The sequence below is a fragment of the Pelodiscus sinensis genome, chromosome 12, assembly GCF_049634645.1.
Source record: "Pelodiscus sinensis isolate JC-2024 chromosome 12, ASM4963464v1, whole genome shotgun sequence".
NCBI classification, from domain to species: Eukaryota; Metazoa; Chordata; order Testudines; family Trionychidae; genus Pelodiscus; species Pelodiscus sinensis.
The window spans coordinates 39,915,335-39,942,140 of NC_134722.1; positions in this window are offsets into that span (position 1 = coordinate 39,915,335).

The following is a 26,806-nucleotide window of genomic DNA, read 5'->3' on the forward strand; positions in this document are numbered from 1 at the left end:
AGGTCCTTCAGCATCCAGGCCTGGACGGTGCGGTGCAGGGCTCGCAGGGCCCCCAGGGGCTGGTCCCTGTACTCCTGCCGTGTGGTGGTGGCCCAGAGCAGGCTGCAGGTGTGTGAGCATGTCCCGGGCGGAGTGGTACGAGCAGCTGGTGCAGCTGTAGAGAAAGAAAAGAAGTGGTCAGTTCTCCCTGGGGACACAGTGGATGATGTGACCGTGCCCTGCACTGTCAGAGCCGCTGTGCTTGCACACAGGCCATGGTCAGGATGTCTGGCTCTCCCCGGGACTGGGAGCTGCCCCAAGACGGCACCCAGGCCCCTGTGCCGTGTATAGTGTGGCCGGGGTTGGGGGGAGATGTCCCCTGCTTCTGTGCACAGGGGGCGTGTGAAGGGAGAGCGTCCTGCTGGGTCCCACCCCGGGGTTGGGAGCGTGTCAGGTCTCTTCACACACGCATGTGCCTATTGGGCCATGGCCCCTGGGTGTCATGCAGCTGGAGCCACCTGCCCAAGGGTGGCATGGCGCGTGCTTGCACGTGCAGAGGTGGCTGTGTGATCCGTGGGAGGCATGGCCCACATGCGCCGTCCCTGGTCTCCCCCCCGCCTGCCGTCCCCCCCGGGCAGGGGACAGTGCTAGCACTTACGTGGTATGGCCTCCCTGGACGACCCTGCCGACTGCGGTGCCGGAACAGCTGGTGGTGGCCCCTCCGGTGTGCCCGGGTCAGGGCCCTCCAGCCCCGGCTCGCTGCCTCCTGGGCTGGCGTGGACTGCCCCGCCCCCCACGAGTCGGTCGAGGGTGGGGAAATAGGGGCAGGTGGCAGCCCCTGCTGCGGCGCCGCCCCTGGTGGCCCTAGCGTACCCTGCTGCAGCTCTTTGACTTTCAGGCGCACCTGCTCCTGGGTGCGCCTGTGTCCCTTTCGGGCCAGGGTGGCCACTATGTGGCCATAGATGGCCGCGTTCCTCTGCCTAGTGCAAAGATCATGGACGTTGGGGGCCTGCCCCAAACCTCAATGAGGTCCATGACCTCTGCACTAGTCCAGGAGGGCGCACACCGTCTACGGCCCCTGGCTGGCCCCTGGGTGCTGGGGGACTGGGCCTGGGAGAGCTGGCTGGCACTGGCTGCCTGGCTCATCCTGGGGCCACTGGGTCAGGGGCAGAGACTGCTGGCAGGCCTGGCTCTGGTAAGTGCCATCTGGCAAGAGTCTACCTCTTTAAGGGCCCCGGGGCCGGGGGAGAGGAGAGGAGTTTTCTTGGCTTGGCCCAGAGTGGCCACCAGGGGGGACTGGAAAGGGCTGGAGGCCCTGTAATTCAAAATAAGTGTCTACACAGCACTTATTTTGAGTTAGCTATTTCGAATTAGGCATTATTCCCCATAGAATGAGGTTTACCAAGTTCGAATTAAGCAGTTTGTATGTATAGATGCTATGAAAGTTAATTCGAACTAACGGCCATTAGTTCGAATTAACTTTGTAGTGTAGACATATCCTCACTGGCAGAGAGAAAATTGATCCTCGTTAGCATACCCAGGTGATCTTTCTATCTGGTTCCACTCAAACTTCGGTTCCTTAGCACCCCGTCGTTTGTCTGTGAAAGCCTTATACTTTGCTTGCTTCTGTTCAACTGTTTTTCCCATAGCATCCTCATTTGGTGCATCAGGCCTTGCCTTTAATAATTCAGCAATGTTCAATTTAGTATTCATCTGTTTTCCATGCAGTAACTCTGCAGGTGTCTTTGCGTTGTGGCACGTCGTGTGGCCCTGTAAGCTTGCAAGAAATCAGTAGTGAAGGTTCCCCATGAGCGCCCTTCCAGTTTAGCTGTTTGCAAACTCTCTTTCAAACTTCTGTTAAACCTTTTGATTTCCTCATTGGTTTGAAGGTAATACAGGGACGATCTTCTATGTAAAATGTTTCTCTCTGCTAGAAAAGTTTCAAATTCCATGGAAATAAATTGACTACCGTTATCTGAAACCAGTTCTTTGGGGTTACCTTCCCTGCTAAAAACTGTAGAGAGGAACTTAATTACTGTAGCAGAAGAAACTTGCGATGTAAACGCTACCTCAGGCCATTTACTGAAATAGTCTATTAAAGTGATGGCATAATGACAGTCAATTAGAGCAGTTTCAAAGGGTCATACGATGTCAATCGCAACTTTTCCCCATGCAGAATCAGGAAGAGGAACAGGCTGTAATGGTGGGGTACATGTCACTGCTGTCTTATCATGCATTTGGCAAGTGACAGAGGATTTTAGGATTGCTTCAGTTTGGGAGTCCATCCCTGGGCACCAATACAGATCTCGTAGTCGGTGTTTCGTTCTGACAATACCTTGATGAGTATCGTGTGCCAGGTGTATGAGTTTTGGCTGTAATTCTTCTGGCACAAGTAGCCAGTGTGTACCTCGTAGCACACAGCCATCAAGCAAAGAAAGTTCATCCCGAATTCTAAAATAAGGCAGCAAAACTGGGTCAAGGCTTTTAGGGTTACTGGGCCATTTCTTTGTCAGAAATTCCTGTAGCTTTTGTTGAATTGGACATGCTGAACAAGCAGCTTGGAATTGCTCTCTTGTAACTGCAGTAAGAGTGCTTGTAATAAGCGCAACTGCTTCATCCTCATCCTCCGGTGGACCATCTGGTAAAGACAAAGGCAGGCAAGAAAGGCAATAAGCTCCCACATTTTGGTTTCCAGGCTTATATTCCAGTTCATAATTGAAAGAGAGTAGTCTTGCCGACCCTGCTCTTCCCAGTCCCTTTGTGGTTAGCAATGTTGTCAAAGGGCTGTGGTCTGTGCACAACTTGAACGTGCGGCCCCACAAGTAAGTTCTCCATTTTTCAGTAGCCCAGACACAGGCAAGTGCTTCCTTTTCAACTGAGAATATTTTCTCTCAGCATCACTCAGTGTCCTTGAAGCAAATGCAACAGTCCTCTGTGTTGTCCTCATGAAGTTGTGTGAGGACAGCCCCAAGTCCATAATCAGAAGCATCAGTAGTCACAATTGTGGGCAATGCAGGACTGAATAGTGCAAGTACTGGACTATGTACAATCAAGTTGTCCACACCAAGGTTGAACTTCTCCATAGTAATTCTTGTAAGGGTTCAATGACAGAAGCATAATTGGGAATGAATTTTGCATACCAGGAGGTTGCACCCAAGAAGGAACGTAAGGTTTGCAAATCAGTTGGAGGAGGAGCATTTGAAATTGCTAGGATATGATCTGGATCAGGTTTTAGTCCAGCCGGTGAAATTGTATGCCCCAGAAAGGAGAGTTCTGTTTGTCTAAATTTGCATTTAGACATATTGAGCTTGAGGCCTGCCGTGCTGATGCAGTTTAGTACAGATTGCAGATTATTGTCATGCTCCTCAGAAGTATTGCCAAACACGATACTATCATCCAGATAGCACTGAACTCCATGTTGATTCTTCAGAATCAATTACATCATTTTTGGAAGGCCCTTGGGGCAGATGCAAGACCGTATGGAACCTGTTGAAAACGAAATAGTCTCTCATGTTTAATAAATGCTGTGAGGTCTCTGCTATCTTCATGCAACATGACCTGGTGGTACGCGCTCTGCAAATCAAAAGTAGAAAACATCTTTGCTCCAGGGAGTTCTGCAAATACTTCTTCAATGTGAGGTATTCAATGTCAATCACAATAGCTTTCTTTGGCTCCCTGAAGTCCACACAAAGGCGAATGCCTCCATCCTTCTTCTGTGTCACTACTATAGGTGAAATCCATTCCGAGGAGTCAATCTCTTCAATAATGTCTTTTTGAACAAGCTTTTTAAGTTCCTCTGAAACGGCTTCCCTGACTGGAAATGGTAAGCACCATACCTTCTGTCGTACAGGCATCACACTGTCGCATTTTAACTTTATGCACAAACCCATAAGCACAACCAAGTTTCTCCCCAACCTGGTCTTGGGGCCCAGCTGAAACTGGTGTGTGTACTGCAAGAGTGCTTTGCTGAGAAAGATCCATTAACTACCCTGAGGTTTAAAGCAGCCAATAAATCTCTGCCAAGGATAGGAGTGCCTTGGTGGACAATGTAGAGCTCTGCATTTACGCAGCAATCACCAAAAGTCACTGTTGTGACCGGCAGCCATGCACTGGAATTTGATTTTTCAAATCGCACACCAAGTGAAGTTTGGGTTCAGTAAGAGGCACATCTTTAAAGTAATGCAAATAGATGGAATCAGGTAGCATAAATACTGCTGAACCAGTGTCCAACATAGCTGAATAGGATGTGATTTGCCTGAAGGTGCGACGGAAACATTTACAGTGCACCTTATCTGCTCTAGAATATGTGCAATAGTGACTTTGTCCACACTCAGCACAGTAACATCTGGTATTGTAACTACATGCACCTGTTGATTGGACTGGCTACTGTGGCAGACCTTAGCAAAATGGTCACCCCCGCGGAGAGTGTCGAATTTTAGCATGAATGACAGTTCAGAGGATTCCCTTTCAAGTGCAGATTTGGGGGGCTGAACAAAGACTCCAACTACCTTACCCATTACAAAGATAGCTTCCCCAATTATCACCTCTAATATCATTAGCTCACAGACATTTACCTTTCTTCCCCCCCGCCCCCCACATCCTCCTTCTGTTCTGAAATGTGATTTGTCCTTTTGATATGTGTTCATTTTTTTAATTGTATCCTTTGGTATATATGGTTGTGACTATTTTCTTCCACTATTTGATCTGAGGAAGTGGGTCTGGCCCACGAAAGCTCATCACCTAATAAACCATCTTGTTAGTCTTTAAAGCGCTGCATAGTCCTGTATTTTTTTTCAGCTACACCAGACTAACACGGCTACATCTCTATCACTATTCCAATCATGTGTGTTATCCCACCAAGACTCTGCGATACCGACTGTGCCATAGTTGTGTTTATTTACTAGCAGTTCAAGTTCTTCCTGCCTATTCCCCTGTTCCTTGCATTTGTACACAGGCATCTAAGATACAGATTTGATTTTGTCCCCCGTTCTGCCCTTGTGCCTCCTTTATCTCTGCTACTGCAGCCCATGCTCCCTCCCATTTCCGACCCATCTCCCAGGTCTCCATGTTTTTCACTTACCTATGGGCTTTGGTCACCTGCCCCCGTCAAACCTAGTTTAAAGCCCTTCTCACTAGGCTAGCTAGTCTGTGCCCAAATACTCTCTTCCCCTTCCTCCAAAGGTGAACCCGTCCCTGCTTAGCAGTCCTTCTTCTTGGAACAGCATCCTGTGGTCAAGGAAGCCAAAGTCCTCCTGGCAACACCATCTTCACCCCTCCAGATGCACCTGCCTCTGCCTGGGCCCCGACCTTTGACAGGAAGGAATGAAGAGAACACCACCGGCTCTCCAAACTCCTCCACCCGGGCTCCCAGAGCCCTGTAGTCACTCTTGGTCCACTCACGGTCACACCTTGCAGGATCATTAGTGCCCACATGGAGGAGTAGCATGGGGTAGTGTTGCAAGAGGTTGTGGATTGCAACTGCATGAAACACTAAGGAGAGGGGATCACCACACAGCAGTGTAAAGGGTTTGTTTATTCAGTTAAAACTGGGGAGGGAGGGGAATCTCACTCACACACTCAACCTCACTGGCAGTCCCCGGCAGGATGATAAGGCGAGCAGAAGGCAGTTCATGTTGTTTGATCTTCCCAAGTTGGCTCCCAAGCAGGTCCACTGGCCAGGCGATCCGAGCGCAGGGCGTTCTGGGAGGCTCCACTTCGTGGTCAACCCACTGTGGGTACGTCTACACTACAGCGCTAATTCGAACTAACGTGTCTAGAACTAAAAACTAGTTCGAATTAGCATTTTGCTAATTCGAACTAGCATGTCCACATTAAGTGGACCCTGAACCGGGCTTAAGGATGGCCAGAAGCAGTGCCGGCAGGGCACCAGAGGAGGACTTAGAGCATGGAGATGCTGTCTCAGGCTAGCCGAGGGCTGCGCTTAAAGGGACCCGACCCCCACCCCAGACAGACAGTTCTCAGGGTACCCTGCTTGCAAACCAGTCCTGGCTTGGAGTGCCCGGAGTGCCCACACTTGGCACATCACACCACTCGGCTATCAGACCGGCTGCACTTGCCGCAGGCTGCCATCTGGGGAGAGGGGGCAATTGGGGGGCTGCAGGAGAGCTTCCAACCCCAGAAGCACGCAGAGCCAGCCCAGTCCTCCCCATCGGGGGCTCGTACCCCATTCCTCCCTCACCTCCTTCCACTTACCCTTCCCTAGCTCCTCTTCTTCATGTACAAAATAAAGGACAATTGTGTTCAAAAATGGAATCTGTCTTTATTGAACAAAAATGGGGGAGACTGGGAAAAGGAGGTGGGAGAGGGGAAGAGAGAGGCTGGGAGAGGGGAGGGCAACTAAAATGATCAGGGGTTGGGAACAGGTCCCATATGAAGAGAGGCTAAAGAGACTGGGACTTTTCAGCTTAGAAAAGAGGAGATGGAGGGGGGACAGGATAGATGTCTCTAAAAGCAGGAGTTGGGTGGAGAGGGTGCATACAGAAAAGTTCTTCATTAGTTCCCATAAAGAAGGACTAGAGGACACCAAAGGAAAGGAATGGGTAGCAGGCTTCAAACTAGTAAGAGAAAGTTTTTCTTCACAAAGCAAAGAGTCAACCTGTGGAACTCCTTGCTGCAGGAGGCTGTGAAGGCTACAACTAGAACAGAGTTTAAAGGGACGTGAGATCAAGTCATGGAGGTTGGGTCCATGGAGTGCTATTAGCCAGGGGGTAGGAGTGGTGTCCCTGCCCAAGGTTTGTGGAAGGCTGGAGAGGGATGGCACGAGACAAATGGCTTGGTCACTGTCTTCGGTCCATCCCCTCCAGGGTCCCTAGGGTTGGCCGCTGTCAGCAGACAGGCTACTGGGCTAAATGGACCTTTGGTCTGACCCAGGACAGCCATTGTAAGCTCAGGGCTCAGGGTCGGGGGTCTCAGTGGACCCCCTTGATTTTCATGCACACCTGGTCCTGGGTGGCCAGGCTGGCAGCTCTCCTGCCCTAGACAGCCACTTTCCTGTGCCTAGTGCGGAGATCGTGGACGAGGTCCACGATGTCCGCACTAGCCCAGGTGGGTGCCCGCCTCTTGCGGTCCTGGGCAGGTAGTTCGAACTACCGGGCATTTAAATATGGCGGCGCCCGGGAACATGTAAATCAAGCCTGGGATATTTAAATCCCGGGCTTCATTTGCAAGTTCGAATGACGACATTAGCCACCCTGGTTCGAACTAGGGTGGCTAGTGTAGACCTACTCCAAAAGAGTAGTGAAAAAGCAATGCTCTCTTGTGCAAGAAGTTTTTGCAGACAATCTCTTCCACAAAAAGCTTCTTACACAAGAAGCCTGTAGTCTAGACAAAGCTTAAGAATAAATGTAGGATGAACTTCAGCCACTTCTATAACAGCATTTCTGTAGAAAATCCCCTTTTCATAAACAAACAAACAAACAAGCAAGCAAACAAACAAACAGATAGACAGACCTCAGACAAAGCCCCTCCTATCGTATGAACAGCAACCTTCTCACCAGCACTTCAAGACAACTTTAGGGTCATCAGCTCCTAGAGTCCCAGGCTGTAAGGCCGGAAGGCACAGCCCTGCTCCCCGAGTTTCACCTCCTGCACAACACAGGCCCTAGAAATTCCCCACAAGAATCCCTGTGTCACTGCCGGCCCCATGTGTCTTCACCTTTGGCTGGGTTCTATGGACGAGCTCTGGCTCTTACAGGAGCGGATGGGTTCAGGAGACCGCTCTTATGTGTGACTCCTGGGCAGAATATTTCCCTGCCTTTCTGGAAGGACAAAAAAACCCCACTGGCTCCTTCTTTTTCTTCCAGGCTGCGTTGCCTCTTGCGAAGACTCACCTCAAGGGAGCACAGACACAGCCAGGTGCTCAGGGTGGTGGTCCAACCTGCAGCAGCCGAGGCATGCTCCGGCCTCAGCCAGGAGGAGCAGGCCTTGCCAGAGGAGCCCAAGAAAACCAGAGGCTCCTGGAAGCTCCTATCTGGCCTGAAAAAACTCTGTGTCTGTGGCCAGTGTGGCAGCTCCCTGGCAGAGGCTGAGGAGGAGACAACAGCTTCCTCGCCCACAAGATGGACACACTTCTCCCTGAAGAAGACCAGGAAGACGAAGAACTCAGTGGAGGACCAGGAAGAGCGAGAGGAGGAGAAGCTGCAGGAGAGCCCAGACAACAGCCAGGAAGATCTCACAGGTGAGTCTACAACCCGCCCGGTGACTGGGGAGCATGTGAGGGACACTCCCACCAGTCACTCTACAAGCCTGGAGCGTTAGGGCTTCTCATGGGGCAGCCATGGGCTCCTCAGACGCTGGAATCCAGCGAGTGCCTGATGCTCTGGCAGAGAGGGGCTGGCCCCCTTGCACACCCTCCCTCCCAGCTGTCTCCTGCACCCTCTCGCCTGGTCAGACCTCACCCAAACTCCTAGCCCGCTCCAGCACTTTACCTCCCACGCCCGCCTGCCTGCACCACTGTCCTTATCCCATGCCCTGGCAGCCACCTCCCACTCCCTGAACCCCTCATTTTGGCCTCACCCAAAGCCTAGGGAGCACAAAATCTACTATCCCCGGTCAAAAGAGTTAATCTGCCCCATGGGAAGCCTTGACGCTTGCTCCTCTCTTCTCTCCCCTGCTCCCCTTGGGGCTGGAGCGGCAGAGGAGTGAAGTGTTGCAGTGGTGGCCACAGCAGTGGGGGATGTTTTATTGCTTTTGTTGTTTGGAGGTTTTTTCCCTCTCACTTTTTTCTGGTCCCCGACTGATTTTTCTGGGGATCAATGGCCCCCAACCCAGAGAAGTTTCCCCACCCCTGCCATAAATAAAGAGAATATTGAAGCCACTTGTTTTGGACATAAATTAATATTTTAGTTATATAAATTCATGTTTGGTGAACTAACATGATAAAGTTAAAGCTCCTGATTTGGTTAATTATGTTGATTTTCATTAATAAAGTCTCCTTTCTTACCGGTTATACACCCCCCAACCCTCCCCCCCATATTATAGCTCCAGTCGTTTAATATGAATAATTGAGTATTTAAGGTTTTTAGAGCGAAGCGAAGGCATTTTGTTCCCCTGGGGGGGTGCCTGGTGATCCAGGGAAAGTTGTGCGTTGAGGGGGATGGATCCAGGGTCAAAACCTTTGAGAACCAATTGCCCTGTGGGGAGTGCGGGACACCTGGTAAAATCCCTCAAATTCAAGCGAGTTGAAGGAAATTAATAAAAATGATGCGGGTTCTTCCCCCTCCCCCCACCCCGTGTGCTGTAAAAGCTGCCAGGCCCAGCGGGAGAAAGGGGGTCATGGGGGCCTGGCTAAGGGGGTCCCCTCAGGTACAGGCGTAATCAGGGTTGACCAGTGAGGGTGACACGGGGGCCACCAGCCACGTGACCTTTCCCCCAGCCTGTAAAAGGGACAGAACCGCCCTCTGCCCCAGGCCCCACCTCCTCCGTGACCTTGCCCTGCCCTTGCCCCACCGCTTTCTCCATCCGATGGGGCCTGGGAACTAGTGGGGCAGGGTCCGGGGCTGGCAGCAGGGCCATGGCCCCCCACACTCACTGGCAGCGGCATCCCCAGCTCGGGCCCTTGGCCTCCCTGCCCAGGGTGCTTGGGGGACATGTGCTTCTCTTGCCACCCCATGCGGCACTTGTCAGGGGCTGCAGGTTGGATCGTGAGGGGCTCAGAGAGCAGAAAAGGGATTCGCGCCCGCGCAGGGACGCGACTTCCAGGGAACCTTGCATGGGAGCTGAGGGGCAGCTTCAACCCCTGCACCAGCAGCAGCTGCTGGAGAGGAGGGAACAGCCAGGCTGCCTGCACCAGGGCACCAGACAGAGGAGAAGCCGCCCTGCCCTGCCCGGCTCTGGCTTCCCAGCTCCAAACTGCTAGGGGCAGGGAGAGAGGAGGGTGGGTCTGTCCCTGCGACTGCCCTGCACTTCCACTGACATTCGGGGGCACCATCCCCAGGTCTGCCCAGGGGCTCAGGCGGCTTCTGCTGCACGGTGAGCACTGGGGATTCGGGATCCAGCCCTGCCAATCCCAGCTCCCGTTTGGCTTCAGCCCCTCAACCTCTGCTTTGAGCCCCGAGGGGTTCCCAGGCCTTGCGACTTCAGCCCGTGCTGGGGATCGAGGCTTCAGCCTGGGGGTGCTGGGTATTGAGTGTGGACACCAGCAACTGAGCTTAGATAATGAACAAAACCATTACAAAGGAGCCAGAGGGTCACCCCATCCCACAGCTCAGCAGCTCACAGCTGGGAACTGGGCTGGGCTGGGCCATCACTTCCTGGGGCTCTCAGGCGAAATGAGGCCTGTTCCCGTCACTGCCAGGAAGGGGGCGAGACCGGGGAGAGCAGAACACGCCATGGGAGAGACGCTGCCCCTAGGTTAGAGGAAGCCCAGTGGGGAGAGCACCCAGCTCAGAGTCATGAGAGCGGCGCTCTCTGCTCGGCCCTGCAAGCACCTTGTGTGTGACCCTGGGCAAGTCACGTCAGGGCTCTGGGCCCAATTCCCTTCCCTGTCGCCCAGGGATACCACATTCAAACCAGTGTTTCCTTCTGCTCCAGGGATGCAGACGGAGCTCTCCGAGACGACGAGGAACCAGGCAGACCAGAGCGAAGAGGAGGAACCAGCCCCCCAGCCCATCCCATTAGAAAGGAGCAGCTCCCACATGACTATGGTAAAAACTTAAAAAACAACAGAGTCCGGTAGCACGTTATAGACTCACAAACCACGTAGATGGGATCATGGGCTTTCGGGGCACAGCCCACTTGTTCAGATGACCAGCGTGTGGGAAGTTCAGAACCAAGAACAAATAAGGGACGGAGCGGAGGAAAAAAATTGAGGTGTTGGGGGGAAGAGGACACTGGGTAGATAAGTCTCAAAGGGATAGCCGAGCCAGTCTGTAACAGGAAACACTTACAAATGAGGCTTGTGGCTGAGCCAGTGGAAAGCGTCCCCTGCGGGGCGTGTGACTATCTCCCCAGCCGGTGTCTCTCAGAGGAGAATGACCTGCCCCCCCACTGGCCCAGGGACCAAAAGGAAACACTCACCCTTGTGACCAGCTCCCCTGAATAAACCCTTGTAACACGGGGGATTTCTGGGGGCACCACACCGAGGGGCCAGTCAGGACACTTTGCTCAGAGACAGGGCTACTGAGAGCCCAGAACGGGGGGTTCTCCACTGCAAGGATCCAAACCAGCCCCAAACGGCACTTCTGTTCCTCACCCTGGCTAGTAAGAAGCCCTGCAAGCAACCCCCTTAGACACTCCTGCCCTCTGGGCCACCACCCGCACAGCCCCTTCTGCAGCGTCGTATCTGCCAGGGCTCGTACTGCCAGCGTTCAGTGTCGTCTGGTCAGGGTTGTCCTGGGGTGCTCCTGACAGGTCCCCTTCTCCGTTGGTGATGACAAACTTTCGGCTGCGTGTGTGGGTGCCTGTGCTCCCGTCATCTAGACGTGAGTTCCCAAACTGCGGGGGCATGCCCTCCGGGGGGGGGGGTGAAGAAATTCCAGGGAGGGCACGAGGGGACCCAGCCCCCCATCAACCTCTGCCCGCATAAGTTTTTCTGCTATTGGGGGGACACATGAGGGTTTCTCAAAAATCAGTAAGAGGGCGTGATGCTGAAAAGTTTGGGAACCACTAATCTAGAGCGGTAGACCCCGTGCACTTGGGTCAACACAGGAGATCTCCACGAGCCCCCAGAAACGACAGATGCAGGCAAGGTTTGCAATCAGCCCAGCAGGTTTATTGTCAAATGCGACGCCCTCACAGTTAGTAGCCCTCACGTCACTTCTTTATGTACCAGGCTGCCACCCTTAAAGGTATTAGGTTGACACCTCCAGACGAACCTACTAGACACAACCAATTACCTTGTACCTGGTGGTTTGATCCAAACATCCCTATCCATAGTGCTGTCATCCCGACCCTGTGCTGAACCTGGGTCGGTAAGTCCATTGTCTACGGGGAGTGTGCTGGGACCGAGCTGTTTCTGCAGGGAAATGTTCTGTTACCATCCTCCCGGAATGTTTGCGGGCATGGCCTGTGCCTCGGACCTCTGCAATATCGGCAGCCCTGTCCTTCCCAAGCTTCTGTCTGCAGGACCTGCCTTTTGCTCACTACTTAGCTTTGCTTTATGTTAGCAAAGCATTGACGGTTGCTCAGGCCTTAGGCCTCACACTGGGCCTCCACGGTCAGGCCCTTTTGTTACTACATACAGGTGAGAGGTTATGAAAACAAATCCCATCAAATCCAAACAGGTTCCTCTGATCCTTAAGAGCCAGTCACCCGCCCAGGTCAATTGAAACCTCAGAGCTTACCGAAAAGAGCTTGCAGTGCCCATCCCATGGAATTGAAAATAGGAAGGTTTATTAATAAAAGAAAGAAAAAAAAAGGTTGAGCCTAATATTGTTAAAGGACTCAAATTACATTCACCGACTGCAAAGCTCTTTGTGCCGACGTGTAGGAGATGAAATGAACGGCTGTCTTAGGGCAAGTTTCAGGAATACGTCCTCTCCTAGGCTGGATGTATTTCTGAAGCGCCCTCTGCCTTCCCCACCCGGCAGCGTGTGGCGCTACCACCGAACTGGCACGAACGGGCAGGACAGGAAGTAGTTGAGACTGAAGGAGCGAGTCTCCCTGCCGACCACTCTGGGGCCACTTCAGGCTTCAGTTTGTGGCCGAGATCCTTCATAGTGGATTTGCCAGAGTGAAGACAGGAATGAAGATGAAAATGGAGGAACCCTCAGAGCCCCTTTATCCCCCTGCCCATGGGGTGGGAATCCCATTGTTCTCCTGTGAAAGTCTGTCCCAAGATGGAGTCTGTTCCATGAGCAAGTCACCGCTCCAGGCCTGACTCAGTTCTTTTTAGGCAGCAGCCACGGCTTGCATGCTGAACATTCACAGCAAAGCTCATCAGCTGTGATTGGCACTACCTGAGGTCAGTGAAGTGCTGCTACTCACTTGACTAGCAACCCTGTCAAGGCTGTTCCCCACTCCGGCAGGATGAATGCAGAAGTTGGGGGCCTGCAATAGCACTCCAAAACCTTGCCTCTACAAGCTCTGGTACAAAAACTTCCCGCCCCAATCCTAATACCCAGATTTTGGGGAATCCACTGCTCACATCAAGTGCTTTGAACCCACAAACAGGGGCAGACACTTGAAACCAGCCAGGGGTACCCCAAGCTCTTTTCCTTCAAAGAAGCTTGAAAAAAGAAAAGAGAAAATCAAGCTGCAGTCTCTGGCGGCTGACCCCTCAGTCAGAGGCCTGCAGGTCCACAGAGACAGACCTTCCAGGACACAAAAATCAACCAATACCGGTTAATTAGAAAACAGAACAAACTCTTACTGTGAAAACAAAGCTACAGTTGCAAGCATAGTAATTTGGCTAGCTGGAAAGAGCCACCATTTGACACAGGTACTCAGGGAAAGTCCCTGGTCTGAAGACTTAGTTAGAAAAGTGGGAGGAAAAAGCACTAAGAAGCTCAGACATTATTTCCATATCCCCAAACAAGGAAAACAAGAAATCCTGACAGACTAGCTAAACTCTTCCCTGCTTACACATTGTAAGAAGTCGCTTTTTGGACAGCGGAGCGTTTCCTGTCTCCTTTGATACTTGGAAGAAATTGGTCGGTACTTGGAAGAAACTTGGAAGAAAATTCCTACCTGCGTTGTTATTGGCTGACCACCCCATACTGGGCTAGGAACAGGAGACATTAGCTCACGTCTTAGTCACCGGATGTTCCTGTCCTGATTATGAAAGACCCTGTCACGGGGGTTGGCCAAGCCTCCAGCTGAGCTCTCCCAGTAGCCCACGTTTGAAATACAAGCACAGCACCCGGGTGGTAACTTCCAGCACCAACATCACACCTCCCTGTGAGCAGCAGAAGCAGAATCGGCCTGGCACTGGGGACTGGCCCGGAGCCCTCGGCCTGGAGGACCGGGCCGGGTCAGGTCACCACTGAGCGCGTCGGCTGAGGGCGAATTGCTCAGAACAAGAGCAAATTAATCGAAACAATAGTTAAGAATAAAATTGTGAGGCATGTAGAAGAACATAATTTGTGGGACAAATGTCCAATCCCACCTACCCTGAATGGGTCTTCCTCTCTCAGGGAACCAGCCACAAATCCCCAGTCAATTTACACTTTGGATCTACCCACAAGATCGCACTGGGCCAATCCTTTAGAATCTAAAGCACGAGCGTAAGGCTGTGAAGGAGAATACATGACATGCACTGAATCACCAAGTTCTCCACGCAGGCTCTTAGCAGAGATGTTACAAACTGCTATCTTAAAAGTCTCTGGAGTACATCCTATGTCAGGATGGGCCAACGATTTTCCCGGCGCACTGTTCCTCGCAAGGCTGCATCTGGAATTAGTAGCACAATTGAAGGCAAGATGGAGTCTGCCTCATAGCACTTTATATCCATTCCTGGTCTCTTCCAAGCTGGAGCAGGTCAGATGGCCCAGTGACCTGTCCCTGTGTCCCATGTCAGCAGTCATGATATTGGCTGGTTTGCAGACACATTCCTCAGGTGTGTATTAGCCTCTCTGAGAGCCTTATCCCTGGAGACTTGCTAATTAGCATAGTCACTGACTGACCATTTCTGGCCCACTGTTCTTTCTCAGACAGAGTATCTTCCGGCATCAACACAGGTTACATATTTATAAATCCACTTACAAATATCACACAAGAGGATGAATAACACATACACAATCAGTAGAGCACAAGCTTTCATTTGACATCTCACATGGCCTCCTTGGTACAGACTTTGGGACAACCCCTCCCCTCCGCCCTTGGGTGCAACAGTGACCTGTCTGATCCCCTTAAAATCCAGTAACGTGACACCCCCAACACAAAACTGATGCAGGAAGTGATGCCAGTAACATCAGTGAGGGCATCACATGGGTCCCCCCGCCTTAGACAAGGCATCTGCCACAGTATTCTCCTTCCCGTTTATGTGGACTATGTCCGTGTCGTACTCCTGAAGGATCAGACTCCAGTGGAGCAACCTGGAGTTGGTGCCGTTGGCCTTCTGCAGGCAAGCCAGCGAGGCATGGCTGCTCAGCACAGTGAACCTCCTGTTGTCCAGATAGGGTTTGAGCTGCTTGACAGCCCACACGATGGCATAACATTCCTTCTCAATTGTAGCATAATGCTTCTCCGGGGGGCACAGCTTTTTGCTGAGGAAGGTCACGAGGTGCCTTTTGTCACCTACCCCATCCTGTATCAGCACCGCCCCCAGCCCGATGTCGGATGTTGAAATCCGGGCTGGCCAGCACAGGTTCCTTGGCCAAGACATTCTTTATGCTTTGGAACCCCTGTTCACGGGCCTCCGACCACACCACCCGGTCCGGCCTCTCCTGCTTTGTGAGGTCTGTGATCGGAGCTATGACATCTCTGACCCCTCTCACAAACCTCCTGTAGTAGCTGGCCAGGCTCACAAATGACTGGAGCTGCATTTTCATTTGGGAGATAGGCCAGTTCTTAATGGCCTCCACCCTCAGGGGTTCAGGGCGCACCAACTCACTGCCCACCCTGTGCCCTAGACAGTCACTTTGGCAGCCCCCATCCTGCATTTGGACACCTTGACAATCAGGTTGGCTTCCCCGAGCCGCCGCAGCACCGCCCCTGTGTGACTGAGGTGATCCTGCCAGGAGTTACTAAAGATGGCCAGGTCATCAAAATAAGTGCTGGAATGGGCTCTGCAGGACCTCCGTGATCAGCCCCAGGAAGGTGGCCCTGGAATTCCGCATGCCAAAGGGCAGCACCTTGAACTCACACAGGCCCGACTCCACTATGAACACAGATTTGTCCCATGCATCATCATCTAGGGGACTCTGCCAGTACCCCCTAGTCAGGACTAGAGTACTTATAAACACAGTCCCCTCCTCCCAGCATGTCCAACAGATCCTCTATTCTGAATGTGGGGAAGGGGTCAGGCTGCGTGACAGCATTCAGCTCCCTCTAGTCCATGCAGAGCCTCGTGGTCCTGTCCTTTTTAGGCACCAACACAATAGGGGATGCCCATGGCCAGCATGCTCTCCACAGCCTCCTGAATCTGCCTCTGCATCTCCCCCTTGGCCCCATAGGCTCTGCTAGGTGCTGGGCGAGGCAGGGCCTAGTAAGGATGGAATGCGATGACCTGTCAGCGAGCCCTGGCCTCCTTCACCTTTCGCTCCCTCTCAGCATCTGCCTCCTTCACCTTTCGCTCCACTTCGGCATCCGCCTCCCTCGCCTTTCGACGCACGTCGGCAAGGGCCTTCCCATGTTCCAGCTCTATTCCTTCAATGCCTGCTGCTTTCTAATTTCATCTGCAACAGCATCCCTGGCACCGGGTGGGCACTGCTCCCTTCCCTGCTGGTCATTTCGTATTAGCAAAGACCTCAGTTCCAGCTTGTCTCCAATCACAAATCTTCTAGAGCCTTTCGGTCAAGACTCTCATGTAGTTGCTGACTCATTGCAGCTGCTCTTTAACCAATCAAACTCTCTACACCCAAAAATAAAAATAAATAAAAATTTAGAACCGCTTGAGGGTCTGATCCAAAGCTTAATTGACCAAGATCTGAGGATCCTGCCGACTATACCACTGTGACGGACCGGGCCAGGTCTGTGCACTGCTAAGGGTGTTGGCTCAGGGTGAATTGCTCAACACAAGGACACTTTACAGCCCCAGGCCAGAGACCTTCCCAAACAGGTCACAAACCAGTCAGACCGCGCAAAACCCCTCAGACACTACAGTTCCCTCTGTGCCCCAATCAGCCCTGGGCCTAACACACAGGTGAGGGGATCTAGAACCCAATCCCACCTACCCCGAATGGGTCTTTCCGGTCCCAAAGAACCAGCCACAAATCCCCGGTCACTTAGGGGAGAAACCTGCCTAGGACAAGGGACTCTATGGAGGGGGATGCAGGGAATGGAGGAAGTGGGGTGGCCCTTGGGGTCCCTGCCCCGCTGAGAGGCTCCCATCTCTCTTCAGGCAGAGGGGACCAGGGAAGGGCTGAGAGATGGGAGAACCCTCGGCACTGGGTGAGGCTGCTCCACAAAAGGTCTCAGGTGGCTCCTCCGTGCTCACTAGGCCCTGCCAGCCCCCAGGGAGCGAGTGTCCCAGGGCAGCTGCCCAGTGGAAATGCTCAGTCCCAACAGGCTCTGTCCCTGTTCATTGCAGACCCTCGGGGAGCCGCCTGCCTCAGCCCAGCCCACAGCCCTGCTGCTGGAAGCCTTGAAGGCTCTGACGGCCCCCGCCCTGGAGAGCTTTCAGGCGGCAGAGGAGGCGCCGAGAGCCACCGTGTCCCAGCACAGCGCCCGCATGGAGCGAGTAAGAGACGCCCGGTGAGGGGCAGGGCGTGTGGAGACAGGGGCTGGGAGAACTGGCTCTGAGGAAACCGGCCCTGGGGCACAGGGTCAGGGTGAGGGGCAGGTCGGCTCAGCCCCTTTCTAGGAAGCTCTGAGCATCAGTCGCTCCCCTGCTCAATTAAGCCCCATCGCCCGCCGGGGAGGCAGGAATTTGACCCGCGAGACACCCGGGAACTGGAGCCCAGAGCGGCTTGTTGACTTCCCAAGGCTGCGCTGGGGGCAGCGGCAGGGTCAGCAAATGACCCCAGGAGAAGGCCTTGTCCAGGGCCCCTAGAACCAACCTGCCTCGTGGGGCGTGCGGCCACGTTGCTGCAGTTGGCTCTGCTGGGAATTCTCAGCCAGGCAGAGCCCTGGGCCCTTCGCCAGGCAGGTCTCTTGGGGAAAAGACTCAGGGGTCACGTTCCCGACAGGCCTCTCAACGGGGCCTTTTCTCCCTTGGCCCCACGCCGGTGACGCTCCTGCCCTTCCCCCAGCGCCGTCTGCCGGGGTGGCGGCCTGGCAGGAGGCTGCTCTCGATCAATCCCCCCTCAGCTGTGTGGCTCCCTCCAGATTGGATACGTCGTGGGAAAGATTTTCAGCTGGCTGCGCGACGTCGGGGATCCCAGAGCCAGAGGAGCCGCGCTGGGGACCATCGCCCTGCTGGCTCGCGCCCACCCCCGGGACGTGGTTCCCGCCTGCGTGGCCCACGCGCTGCCATGGGACAGGTAGGGAGAGGCTGTTACCACCTCAGTCCCTGATTTCCCTTCCCCCCTCCTGCCAGGGCAGAGCACAGGAAGGGCCTGGCCGGAGACAGGGATGGATCCAGCTCCCTGCTGGGCACAGGGCTGCCCCGGCCTCCTAAGAGAAGATGCCCAGGCCCAGCTCCTGAGGGGACGGCTGCTAAGGGAAGGGAATAAATGCAGAGCTTGTGGAAGGAACTCTCCTGCCTCAGCTTCCCTGCCCCCCAGGGTCTCTTTTGAGAGCCCCTTTCCCGCCCCCTTCCCAGCCTCTCTCTGGGGAGGCAGGAGGGGGCCAAGCAGGGAGGCTCTGATTTTGGTTTCTGACCTTGCAGAGGTGCCAGGGAGCTGTGGAAGGCCGTGGGGGAAGAACCACAGCTCCCCCGGCAGGTGCTGCAGCAGCTGCTGGACGCGCTCCGGAAGAGCCACCGGGAGGAGAGGAGCCGCAGCGTGTCTCTGGCTGTAAGTGACACTGGAGCTGTCCCGTAGGGAACTCACCACTACAGGGAGGATGCTGCATCTGTGGGGGGGAAGGGGGCTTCAACCCCTCTTAGTGTCAGGCCACGGCCCCACTGCACACTGGGCACACAGCCGTGTCACGGGGAGAGCCCCCCTGCTCCCCTCCGGAGGGGGTGTCCGGCCTCTGAGGCCCCTCACTTCGTGGTCAACCCCGCATGCACCACGATGCTCCAAGTCAGCACTGCAGCTCCCTTCACACAGGGCAGTGCGGCCTAGCAGCCGGAGGCAATAACTCCTAGTGGGATTGGTGAGGAGGGGTAGGGGACCCAGGGCGCCCTCTCCACCGGGTCCCAGTCCAGCGCCCTGTCAGCATTGGAGGGGGCACCACTAGTTCTGGGGGAATCAAGTAGAAACTCGCCGAGCACCTGGGGTTCAACTCCCCGCCTGAGCTGCTTTCTGCCAGCTCCTCTCTTGTTGTCTGCGCCGTCTCTTTCCTCCAAACTGGGGCATCTGCTGCGGTTCCCTGCTGACTGGCGATGGCGTCTGGGTGCCCCTGCGCTGCTCCTCAGGAGCCCCAGCAGCACCTCCGTCCCCATCCGTCAGCCCTGACTGAGCTCGCCACCGGCCTTTCTAGCCACCTCCAGCTGGCGCCTGCCCAGCAGGCCTGTGGGGTAGGACTGTCTCAGCCAGGTAGCCAGGCTGCACCTCTGCAGCTCTAGTGCAGAGATGGGACACTCTGTGTCAGGGGCTGATCCCCACTCTGAGTGCAGAATTTGGAGGCCGGAAGGAAAAAGTTGTCTCTACAGGCTCTGCTTCCAGAACTCCCCAGGGTCAAAGATTTACTAACTGACAGAGACACAGACAGAGCTGCTGACCTTCCAGGACACAAGAAGCAAATATTGACCTCAAAAAAGTGATTTTTTTTTACCAAAGAAAAGCTACACTGGATAACACAGACTTGGTTGCGCGCTGTGACAGAGCAAGTAAGGAAAACAAATGAAAACACAGAGAAAATCTCTAGGAACAGTTTTCAGAGGGGAAGCAGAGACTCCCACAGAGCAATTCAAACCGAAACGAAAAATAAAGAAAAATACCCAAGTTTTTCTGAAATAAGAACAGTTGCAGGGTGAGTTTGTAAGAAGCTCGAGTGTGTGAGAATGACCGATGTGCTTCTCGTTATTTGCAATTCACCTTGCTCTGCCCTTTCTCACCTGCAACCACTTAAATCCCACGGCGTGTACTTAATAAAATCACTTGTATTTACTAGCAAGCGTTGTGTGAACAATTGTGACCTGGGGAGCAATCAGTGTGTCCATCCTCCTTTCACTGTTAAAGGGGGCTCACGGGAACAATTTATTTGGGGGTTGGGGTCCCAGAAGCTGTGCCTGAAACTGCACTCTCCTCAGACCCGCAGGGATTCAGTGTCTGTATTGCTCTTGGGTGGATGGGAGGGAGGGCTCCTGTGCCCTGGCTGGGCGAGACCAGGAGATCTGGCCCAGAGGACGGGGTGGTGAGAAACCCCATAGAGCCAGGAGGAAGGTGTCAGTGGCTTTGCCAGCACTCTGGGAAGCACCCCAAGGAGTCCTCTGTCATAGAGGGATAAGGGATCTTTCGGAAAAGCCTTTATTTTCCACAAGATCAGCGTCTAGACTGGCGCTTTTTTCCGACAAAGCTCCGTGCGGAAAAAAAGCGGCAGCCATTTTTATGCTAATGAAACGGGGGAGAGTTAAATCCACACTTCATTAGCAATTGCGATACGTCTAATTTACATCCCTTTTACGAAAAAGGGATGTAGTCTAGACGTAGCCAAACTGTCTCCCCAACTGAGGACTACATGGTGGCAGAGGAGCCAGGGAAGCCAGACCCGAAGCCGGAGCATCCGAGAGTGACACAAGCAGCACGGCCGGGGTCCCTACAACTGGGTCACGAGGATCGGAACTGACCCGACAGAAGTTCCCATTGACCCAGGTCAAGTAGTTTGGGATCTTGGGGGGATTTCGTGGAAGAGCAAAGGAGTGATCCAACCTTCGGAAAGCCTGGAAGCAAGTGACAGGCACGAGCCAGACAGATGGTCAACCCCAGAGCCGGACCCAGGGATCCCGGTTTCAGATCAGCAAGGACCTTCCCCATGAGCATTATCCCAGAACGCACAAGAAGCCCAGTACGACGGGGGAGCGAAAACGAGGACCTGAAACCCGGGATGTGATGGAAAGCCAGTCGCCGGGAGCAACGTGGGGTCTGCACCGACACCGCTTCGACCTCCCGGCATCGCCCCGGCTCCCTGCTGCTTGTGGCGCTGGAGTTACTCAGGCGGCAGAGGGGCAGTGATGCCCCCCCGGTCACGTCTGGCAAGCTGAAGGGCGGGGCTAGGCCATGAAGACAGAGAACGGGAAATAACGTCACCCGGACTCTTCCGCCCTTTCCAGGAGGTTCCCATCTGCGTCCATTCTAGGAACAGGAGACGGTTCAGGGGCCATCACATCTCCCTTCCCCCCAGAGGATCTCACCCTCCTTCCTCATAAGCCGCAAGGAAATGGAAAATGGAACCAGGATGGCAGCCAAAGCCATGGGAGCGGATGGGCAGGTGGGGACAGCTCAGTGACATTTCTGTCTCCTGTCTCCAGGCAATGGACACGCTGTACGAGATCTTTTTCCTCTGGGGATACCGAGAAGCCATCCTCGAAATGTTTCCCCAGCTCCTCCTCGTCTGCGTCAGGCAGGTGCAGTACGTGCTGGACCTGTGCCTGCCAGGGACTTGGAGGGCCCAGAAGACATCCAGCCCGGAGGGATCCGGCCGCCTCAGCCCCTTGAGGTAACGGCGGAAAGGAAGGGGAAGAACAGATTTGTTCTGCTCAGCCCCTGTGGGACCTGCCTGGCCCTCTGCTGTGTGTGTCCCTACAGCCCAGGGGCAGTTCTGGGCAGGTCTGTGTGGAGGGAGCGGTGCTGAGCGCCCGTGTGCGTGTGAGCCACACTTGCTCCTCTGACTCCGACCACAGGCCAGGGGCCACGTCGGCACGTCCCCATGTGCTCCCGGCCGAGGGCTCAGGGCTTTTCTCCGTGCCTGTTGAGCCCGCTGGGCCTCTGTCCCACAAGACCCCACCCCAGGACAGCGTGGCCAGAGCACACACAGAGTGCACAAGACCGGCGGGGGGGCCATGTCACAGGCAGGCAGGACGAGGAGGGGCCCGTGACGCTGATTCCACGGGAACAACCAGGGAACCACCTGGCTAGAAACTCGATGAGTCTGTGGCATGGCCAGGGCCCGTTGGGCAGGGCCGTGCCCTCACACGGTGCTGGGTCCATCCCAGGGGAGGCCGGCTGCTGCTGACCACGCCGGGTGTCCCAGGCCTTGTGCGGTTTATGCTGCGTGGGGCTGGGGTCGAGTTCTGACACCCGGACTTTTTATTGTCTCTAGCACCTCCCTGGAGGCCGTGAAGACCCTTTTCTCCATGCCCAGATACTGGAAGGAATTTGCCAGTATCCAGTTGCAGCAGGGCTGGGACATGATGGCCTCCCGCCAGCGCTTCTCCCAAGGGGTGGGCTTGATCGCAAGGTAGAGTCTGGGCAATGGGAGCTCAGTGGGAGACCCTCCTCTGCCCCCGCCGGCCCTCTCAGCCCCGCCATGGGAGAGCGACGCTCTCTCCCCTTGGTAACTCCGGGCATTTTCTCTGTCCTGTTCCAGGACCATGGTGGAGCACCAGACCCCACAGCTCCCTGCGGTGCTCAGAGAGGCCATCGCCGTCATGCAGAGTCAGGAGGAGCAGCCCCAGAAAAATATCGCCCTGACTTTCTGCACCGAGGTGAGATTCCGGAGCCGCCAGGCACATGTGGGCTTGTGCAGAGCAGCTCAGTCCCGTCCCAGGCAGGCAGGCAGGCAGGCACCGGGGCCCATCGCCAGCAGCTCGGCAACGCCACAGCCAGCCGGCTCCTCTGCCCACGTGGATCCTAGTGGGGCCGGGCAGAGTGGTGGGGGGCAGGGTGAGATTGCTCCTGGCTGGATGTGCCTCCGTGGGACCATGTGACAAGAGAAGATGTTTCTCCAGCGCCCTGAGGCCGGGCCTCTCTCCTCTCCTTTGCCTGGGGTTTCATTTTCTTCTGCCACGGCTTGCTCCAGGACACGCTGCGATGCCCAGAGATTCCCCTTTCCCTGGGCTTCATTAGGGGCTTGTGCATTAGTCGCCCTTCTGGGAATGGACCATCTCAAACACCAGCCGCTGGCTCCTTACCCCCAGGGATTTTGTGTGGCAGGAAGTGACCAGCTGGCAAAGATGCTGGCGCACGAACAGACCGAGAGGCAGATTTCTGCTCCTGCAGCTGATGATGATTTTCTCTTTCCAGTTTCTCCGGAGTCCTTCCATCCTCACCACAGTCACCAGATCGGAGCTCCAGGAACAGCTGATGGAATGGACCAAAGATCCCAATCCGGAGATACGGAGGCTCTGTCTGCAGGGCCTGGGCAGTATCATCTTCCAGCCAGAGAAGGTGAGGGGCAGGGCTTGCCCAGGTGAGACGTTGCTGCACTGGGAGATAACAGACACATCACTGTTGCAACCCCTGTTCTATGCCGTTACTGAGCAAGCCAGGCGTGAGGTGTCCCTGCTCCCTGGTGCGAGCAGAGCATGGTCGGTGGGAGGCAGTGGGGGAGGGGAAGGAGACTCAGGGCGTCGCCCAGGGCAATGGGGGGAGAGTGTCGGCTGACAACAAGCCCAAGCTCGGCAAGGGCAGACGAGTCGGGGGGCGGGGTCAGAGCTCGGGGGGCGGGGCCTGGAGCGGCTCCAGGCAGGCGACAGGGCGACTCTGCCCAAGGGCCAGGGGTGCAAAGCACCTGCCAGAGCGGCAGGAGAACGACTTTCTCCCCCGCTGGGGGCTGGCCGATGGGGGGATGGTCCAGCCCCTGCCCAGGCTCTGTCCCAGGCCAGGCGTGAGCTGCCTTCTGCCTTCCTGCAGGGGCAGTTGTTACGGGCCCAGCTGCCAGGGACCATCGCCATGTTCTGCGCCAGGAACGCATGGACTGTCCTGGAGGCCCTGAAGGACGCGGCAGACGCCATCTACCTGCTTGCCGGGGAGGGGCTTGGCTCCATCTCCCAGGACATGGCAGTCGGCCTCCGCCCGCTCATTGACCACGTAAGGCCGGGACCCCGGAGAAGCACATTCCCCCTCCCCTGATGTCCTGGTATGACCCTGCCCAGCCCCTCCCCGCCCCCCAGGCCAGCAACACAGCACCCAAGGGGGCCCCTGCCATGGGTGGGGAGTCTCCTACTCAGCCCCCTCCCTGGCAGAGCCCTTCTGGGAAATGGGGGCGCCAAGCTCCCAGCCCTGCTGCAGCCTCCCCTCCCACCCTCCTGTGCCCAGCCCCTCCCCGAGCCCCAAGGAGGCAGGCGGGAGCCTCAGGTCCCAGCGCCCCGGGAGGGGAGGCCAGAGCAGCCTCTGTCGCCAGGGACCTGGGCCTTCCCTCAGCCCCCTCAGGCCTTGCTGGGGAAGGAAGCAGGGAAGGGGCGATGGGAGGGGAGGAGAGGGATGGGGAAGAGGGACGGGGACGGAGGGACCCGGGAAGTGCAGCAGGAAAGAGGTGAGGATGGAGATTCCTCGTAACTTGCCCCTTTCCACCCGTCACCCCCCCCATGCTCAGTGGCTCCCCTGCCTGGCACTGCACAGGGGTGGGCTGGGTCTCTCCAGGCCGGGCGGACGGGGGAGAAGAACATGGAGAGATTGGCCCCTCTCTGGACTCCAGGCGGCTGGGGGGCTGGGTGCAGGAAGCTCTCCACACACATTGCACCATGGACCTCTGGGTCTCAGCCCTGGCCAGCGCACAGTGTCTGTGGGGCTGCCTGGTGGTTGCGGCTTCCGCGGGCCAGGGCGGGTCCCGGTCGGGGTGCTGGAGCCGTGTGCGATTTGCGGCCGTCAGGCCCCTGAGCCTGGGACACGGCCTGGCTCTCACGGGCTTCCCCGCCCCACGTGTCCTTACCAGGAGAGGGGCAATGTCCGCTCAGCCGCCATCTCACTGCTGGGCACCATGCTGGGCGGGGTGAAGGGCCCGGACAGACCCCGCGTGCGGCAGGAACTCACCCGCTGCCTGCTCCCGCTGCTGCTCCACCTGGCAGACGAGGAGCAGAGAGTGATCCTGGTAAGTGCCCCCTCGGTATGTCCCGGAGAGCAAAGCGCCAGAGTCCCCAGGGCCCCACCCCTCTCCAGAGCCCCTGCCCAGCCAGGGCCATTGGGGACGTGCAGGGAGGCCTGAGGGGGCCCCTTGGCTCTGACTCTCTGGGATCCCGGAGCCCCGGCGCTGCCGTCTCTGCGCAGAAGGGCCAAGCTGTGGAGATCCCCTCTGGCTCTTGCCAGCCAATGCTCAGCCCCCCCCCAGCAGCGTCCCCTGCAGAACAAGGGGCAGGAGGCTCCCCAGGCAGGGAGAGCAGGAGCCCAAGGGGCAGGGAGGAGGGGACGCGCCCCAGACGCTCCCTCTCTCAGCGAGGTCCTCTCGCTCTCCCCTCGTGCTGCAGAGCTGCAAAGCGACGCTCTTCCGCTGCGCCATGTTCCTCGGCTGGGCCCATCTCAAGAGTCTCTTCTGCAGCCTGGCCTGGGATGGCTCCTCGCGGCTCTTGCCCGGCGTCGGGAAGTGCCTGGTAGGTGAATTCTGTGGGCCCGGGGAGCGGTGACCGGGGAGCTCAGGGAGACCTTTCTACCCCCACCCCGAGTGCCCAGGGGGATTCTCTCCCGCTCGTCACGCAGGGAGCAGAGGCAGCCCCCCCAGAGGGGCTCAGCATTTCCTCAGTTGTTATCCAATCCCACCCTTTCCACTGCCCCCATCTCCCGAACTTAGCGCTGCCCCTGCCTCCTGCCCGTGGGCTCCTGCCCCTCTGCCTGTGCCCAGCTTGGAAATGCTCTTCCCCAAGAGCCCGACTCCGGACATCTGGGCTCCTACTGGCTCTTGCCCTGGCTTCCCTCTGTGCTTCAGCGACCCTGGCCTGTCAACTGTAGGTCGATCAGTTTGTCTGCTCTGAGCATGTCTCCTGCTCTGCTCCTAGATGAAGAATTACAAGAGGAACTTCCCCAGGTTCCTGTTCCAGGCCTTAGAGTATCTGGAAAGCTCCCAGGCGTCCATCAGACATTCTGCAGCCCTCTTCATCGGTAAGCAAAGCAGCCCCCGGGAGCTGTTCTAGGGCTGTTAGAGTTAATAAAATCTGCACATGAACAAAAAGGGGTTTCAGGACAAGCATCAGCCAGCACCTCAGGCGCCTGCTGCAACTGCAGCTGTGAAACAGGGATGGAACATAGAGGAGTTAGTTGAATAAAATATCAGTGCTATTGTGTTTGGGTGTGTGATTTCGTTCCTCCCGTCCCTGGCGTGCTGCTGCTCGGTCTGCAGCTTGCCCAGGTAAGGAGTATCACGTGCTCTTTCCTAAATGACTAGAAGTCAAGTTGTCTAAAAGAATTGCACCCGGTGTGCCCTCTGGGACGGCGTGAAATGCTGCTCCGAGCTCTCAATGAACATTACGGGGGAGGGAGAGGTCAGTGCTTCGAGCATTGTCTTACTGAACCCAGGGTTATGAGTCAGTCTTTGAGGGGACTGTTTAGGAATCTGGGGCAAATCTGTCAGGGATGGTGCTTGGTCCTGCTGCGAGGGCAGGGGGCCGGACCTGATGGCGTCTCAAGGTCCCTTTGAATTCCAAAGTTCTCTGTTTTACTGCTCAGATTTGCACTCTTGTTTGAAGAAATATGGGAACGATTAAAAAATTCAATGGCGATTAATCGCAGGCTTAACCGTGTGCACCTCCCCTTTGGGTTCAATCTCCTTTCCCAATCGGCCTTTCAGTGATTCCTGGGGTCGGATGCTTTCTCCATTGTGTTTTGCATCACACTGAAGGACTGTCTTGAATTTCCCAAGGGCTGTCTTACGGGAATGGCTGACTCTTTAGTAATTTGCAGGGATGACACTGAAACAGTGTGAGCTCCATTCTATTCCTTGTCTGTGTAGGAGAAACCATCCACCATTACTGTGACGTGTTGTCAAAAAGAGTGACTGCAGCTGGTGTCACCCGCCTGTGTGAAGGTAAGGAAATACCTCTGGGCGTTTGGGCATCTGTGGGCAGTATGAGGCCTGAACACAGATGTCACAGTGTCCCTCTGGGTCTGAGGACAGTGCTGAAGGGAGAAGAGTGGTCTTGCTGGTAGGACATAAGAATGGGAGTCGGGAGCTTTGAGCCACCAGGAGCAACTCTGTGCCTCACCTTCCCCATCCGTGAAATGGGGGTAAGAACAGAAAGGCTCTCAAGGACAGCTGGCCAGAACGGAAAAGGACCCTCACTATGACGAGGCAT